Source organism: Parasteatoda tepidariorum, chromosome 9, assembly GCF_982258835.1.
Source record: "Parasteatoda tepidariorum strain Cologne lab strain chromosome 9, Ptep-v5.0, whole genome shotgun sequence".
NCBI lineage: Eukaryota > Metazoa > Arthropoda > Arachnida > Araneae > Theridiidae > Parasteatoda > Parasteatoda tepidariorum.
Window position 1 is genome coordinate 26288189 of NC_141763.1, and position 5276 is coordinate 26293464.

Consider the following 5276-nt stretch of genomic DNA (forward strand, 5'->3'; position numbering starts at 1 on the left):
CTTTACTTTAATTATTGTTAGTTTAATCATATATATAATCTAAGTTAATTCAAAGTATAACTAAATAGTTTTATTTTGAACTAAGTATTGGTGAATTAAATAAATCAGACAATTATAACTCCACCCACAAATAAACTGCTAAAGAAATACTTTGATTACCAGTTTTATATTTTTACCCTGATTGATACGGTTTTATGCTGTCACGCATTTGTGACAGTCGACGTGAAAGGGTTAAAGAACAGCAGTAGCTAAATATTGATATATGAGTGGAAGCATTCTACAGTTCTTGTCTCTTGTAAGCTGCGGTAGACTGTAAGCCGGCAATATAAGTCAATGGTTTAAAACACGATTTGATTTTATAGTATTGTAAAGCAGTGTTTCCCGAACTTTTTCATTTAGTTTCCCAAACAAATTTTACTTTAAATTAAAGTAGGAAATTTCTTTTATTATGTTAATACTAATTACCTTAAGCTTTCAACTTGGCTGTAGGTTTTCGAAAAGGTGGAATTTGAGCTTGTCATATCACATGTTATGAGTTTAAAATAATAATAATAACACTAGAGAGCAAATTTTTTTATTGAATTTATACAAATATTTGATCTCACTAGTTTAGGTTGGGGGATTTCAAATCTGAAACTATTTTTCTTCCGAAATTTAAAGATTTTTTTTTCAAAATCGTTTTTTTAGTTAAGTTTACTTTTTGCGTGAATGTACAAGTTCATAAAGAACATATTGGTTTATATACATACAAATGCTATTGTCTCTTTCTTTGAAAATAACAAATAAAAACATAAGGCCTTCACAAACTAAAATGTATTATCGTTTTCTTTATACCACTCCAAACGTAGCAGAGAACTGAGGACTCTTAGTATTCACTCGATTGAATTTTATAAAATCGTGGTTAGGAATATGCTGCTAAATTGCAAACCGATTGCAGATTAAAAATGAATGACACCGATATATCTAAGATCTGTTCAAAAATTTCATGCAATAGAAATAAATATTCCCCCGTGTAATTTGCTTAACACGTTCACGCCGGGGTGACCCACCGGTGGGTCAAGCTAGATTGTCTCATCTTGGCAGCACACCGGAGTAAAAACTGGTAACAAATAAATTTAATATTTTAGTTTTTTTTCCGAGAATAATAAAAATCCATAACTACCAATTGTTTTTAACGGATGCAATTTTTATACTGAATTGCTTCTTCGCCGTTTTTAAATTCCTTACAGTGAATTGTCATTGTTGAGAATAGATTAACTCCTCCCGAATATTATCTAATATTGAAATAGTTCTTCTACCAGTATTCTCTCTTTTCCCGTACCAGTATTTTCACTTTTCCCGGCGTGAACGTGTTAATTTATATGCAAACTTTCTGTAAAATTTAAGGATCTAGTTTTAAAAATTGAACTATAGTTATTCAGAAATTATTATCAAGAACCTTTGGGAAACACTGCAATAAATGTGTGCAAAGTGTAATATATTTATTTAAAGTACAAATTTAACTATGGTGAAAGTCATTTTGTTTTGAATGATTATTTGTAAAATTATGATGTATAAACTATGTTGTATTGATTTTATGTAAATAATATATATATAACCTACATACATGCCAACTTTTCTATGGCATCTTGTGTCAATTTGTACAACTTGTTTAAACCTAAACTGTATGCTAATTACAGAAGCATATAGTAGCAGCCCAGAAAGAAAAGATATTACAATCATATTTCAAATTTTATATGCTTTGATGACAATCATAACAACAATAGTGGTTAAATGTAGACATATTTCGTTGAATAATATGTAAATAAAATAAAAACTAATGATATAAAAACATTTAATCTGCTGATTTTAAGTATTTTAACCAAAATGTGTTATGTCACACTTATTTTATCTCTCCGTTGTCACTTATCTTCATAATTTTGGAACCTCCTCCCACTGCTCCAAGCGTGACATCATATACGTTCGATTTTGACTTATCAATTCATCTTCGCTATATCTATTTTTAACTTGTTCTATTTTGCTGTTAAATTTTGTATGTATTAATTTTATTACCCCGTTTTTTAATGCTTGATTAAAAGCAAATATTGTTGTGAAGATGATATAAAAAATTTTAATTAAAAAGCGTTAATACTTTCCTTTAATGTTTTCTAATAAATGTACTGAAAGAAATACATTTTAGAATGAAATTAAATTGTCATTTTATGATTGGTAATTATTTTAGCTTTTTGATGAACACTGTCCCCTTATGAAGTAAATTTGAAGGGTACACATGATAATATTAATATTTTAAGTGTAAATAGTTTTAAAATCAAAGTTAAAACGGCGTAATAACCTAAGTCATCAAGGTTACTAAGCTATGTAAATAACTTAATAACCTAAGTTAAAACAGCTTAATAATTTAAGTTATCTTAGATATCTAAATATCTTAAAATTATTAAGCTATGTAAATTGCTTAATAACCTAAGTTTAAGTAGGTTATTAAGCTATATAAATAACTTAGTGACCTAAGATTAAATTGATTTGTTATGTGTCGATAATATTTCAAAATACTGACAACAATATTGCTCTTAATTAGAGGATAAATATTGGCCGGGTATTTTCAATACAATATTAATGTATATTGAAATTGTAATTAGATGTTTCTCTGCACATGATTTAAGCTAATGCTTTGCAAATATGAAAGTGCCTTGATTGTATACGTAATTTTGATTAAAGTGTAAAGCCGAATTACTTTTGTTCTCCGGAGTTGGTAACTATCTTTAAATTTACTATTTTATAAAGAAAAAATGAATGCTTACTGTACATATAAACAGCACAATATATTTTTTTAGATTTTATAAGGAATATATATTTCTTCACCTAATTTGAGAGACAAGCACAATTCTACTTTTCAAAAGTTTTTAGCAATGCAATTTTTATACGTACCACTTTTTATACTATTATACACATTTCTTTTTTAATATATAGTTAGATACATATTCGTGATATATTTTTTAAAAAAATTGTTAAACAGTTTGGGCTCAATATTTTGTTGTTAAAAACTGTTGTTTTCCATAATATAATGTTATATTATTAATATTTAAAGAGCGTGACATAATTATTAGCAATTGCTGTGGTTTATGCAAGCGAAGTTGTATTTAAAACTGTATAACTTCATGTTTCGAAATGTGATACGAACTAACATTCCTTAACAAAAATTCTATATGATTCCAAAGTTGTGGTTATTATGTTCTCTGTTTATATGTTGCATGAACAAAAACATATTCTGCGAAAAATGTTTCAAAATATTATGTTTTATTTTTACTGAGAAATTAAATCAATGATAGGTCTCGATTGTCAACTCCATAACATTTAAAAACCTATTTTTGTACAATTTTAATTTAATCAGTGTTTGAATTTCGATGTTGCAGCAGTTTTTTTTCTTCAGTTTTTTTTATTTTTTTTAATCATTTCTTTCGTGTTCATAAAACATTTTTCCCTATTTCATTAACTACATTCTTTTTTCCAACAGAGACAGTCGAGACTAGTAATTACGATTAATCATAGATTTAAAGTATGTAATTTTAATATTCTTCATATACCAGTGAAACTGTAAATTTATTAACTGTAACTGACATTGTTTCTGCTGAGAATTCTATTTTTCAATAAAGGTATTCAAATTCTATGATTTTGTTCTATGTTTTATTAAGTTTACTATTTAATTTTATTCGTCTGTTTTTCTCGTTATTCTACAAATATTTCATTTCAGCGCATTACTGTATGAAATTAAATACAAAGGTGCCGACTTCCTCCTTTTTGAGAAATTTGAAAAGAAATTTTTCAAGTGGTGAAAAAAGTTTTTTAAATATGTGAATTAATGTTTCGTAATTCAGCAAAAACATTAATTTTGCTTACCAGTTCATACAATTAATTAGATCATTTATATAAATTGTCATTACTTACTACGAGTCAAATGCATTAGCAATAATAGTATAAAAAGGGATCTTAAAATTGATGACATCAACGTCTATATAAAAAATTTAAACCAAACTTTCTACGCTGAAGCAAAAACCTGTACCACCAGCAATTTTAACTCACTCCTAGATATTGAATTAATTGACGACAACACTAAATTTTGCCCAATCACTGCCTTTTTCCTTAGGGATATGACGTTGCCCTAGCACACGAAACACACTCTCGATTTTTGGTGCTAAGCACCACCTCTTCCCCCCATCTCCATTCCACCTCACTACTCCTCATCATCGAATTACTACTACAGATGAATCGGTTAATGCCGCTTCGCGGCAGCGCACCGAGATTTATATGATTTCTACCATTCTACCACTACGAGTCAAACTAGCTTAAAATTTCCATTCTACATGACTTGATGGTTCATGTAAACACAGTGTAGATGATTGCCAATATATCCCGCATGACACAAGTTGATCATGAAATGATTTAGAAACTAAAAACTAATCTTTGATGCCAAATTAGTAGTTTTCCGAGGAATCAAAGTACAAAATTTTGTAGTTTCAATACGCTTTTGGAGAGGTTGAGTTGGTGATAATGAAGAAGTGAAGATACAAAATGATCGTGAAGGAGGAGTTTAAACTAATTCGATGCAAAGTTTGCAGTTTTCTGAGAATTTAAAATCAAAATTTGGAGGTTCGAACACTTTCAGAGACCCACATGTCCGTCAGAGGAAAACTCTAAACGGTAACACTCTTTTCCCCAGGCGATCAGACCCAGGCTAGCACCAATGAAATTAAAAATTTATTGTATTTACGAACATGTGAGATTTGTTGGTCGGGGTCTAGAATCGTCTACCTGAACCCAAAAAGAACACTAAGTTATCTTATAATATCTCTGAATAGTAAAAGTTTTAAATTTAAAGGATCTCCTTCTCGAACGGTAAACGAAATGCTAAGTTGTTTCTGTTAGAAAATCGTGATATTTTTTTATTTAGTTTAAGTTTCCTTTTGTTTAACACGTTGAACGCCACGCTAATTTTACATGGCTTGCCCATCTGGCCACAGTAAATAACTACAAACTAAATTTGCAAATATTAGACGGATTTTGCTATTTTTTTAGAAGGTTTATCATGACATATCTGACAAAAGTGGTGAATTATATAACCCTACGAATTGTTTAAAAATAGTAGTGGATTAAAATCTACTAAATTGAATTTATTAAACCAAGAATCGCAATAATTAAGTAAATTTTGAATAAATTTTTAGCAATTCCAGAAGAGTGTAAATTTTATAGTTCTATATCATGTTATACGCTGTCAGCCAGCT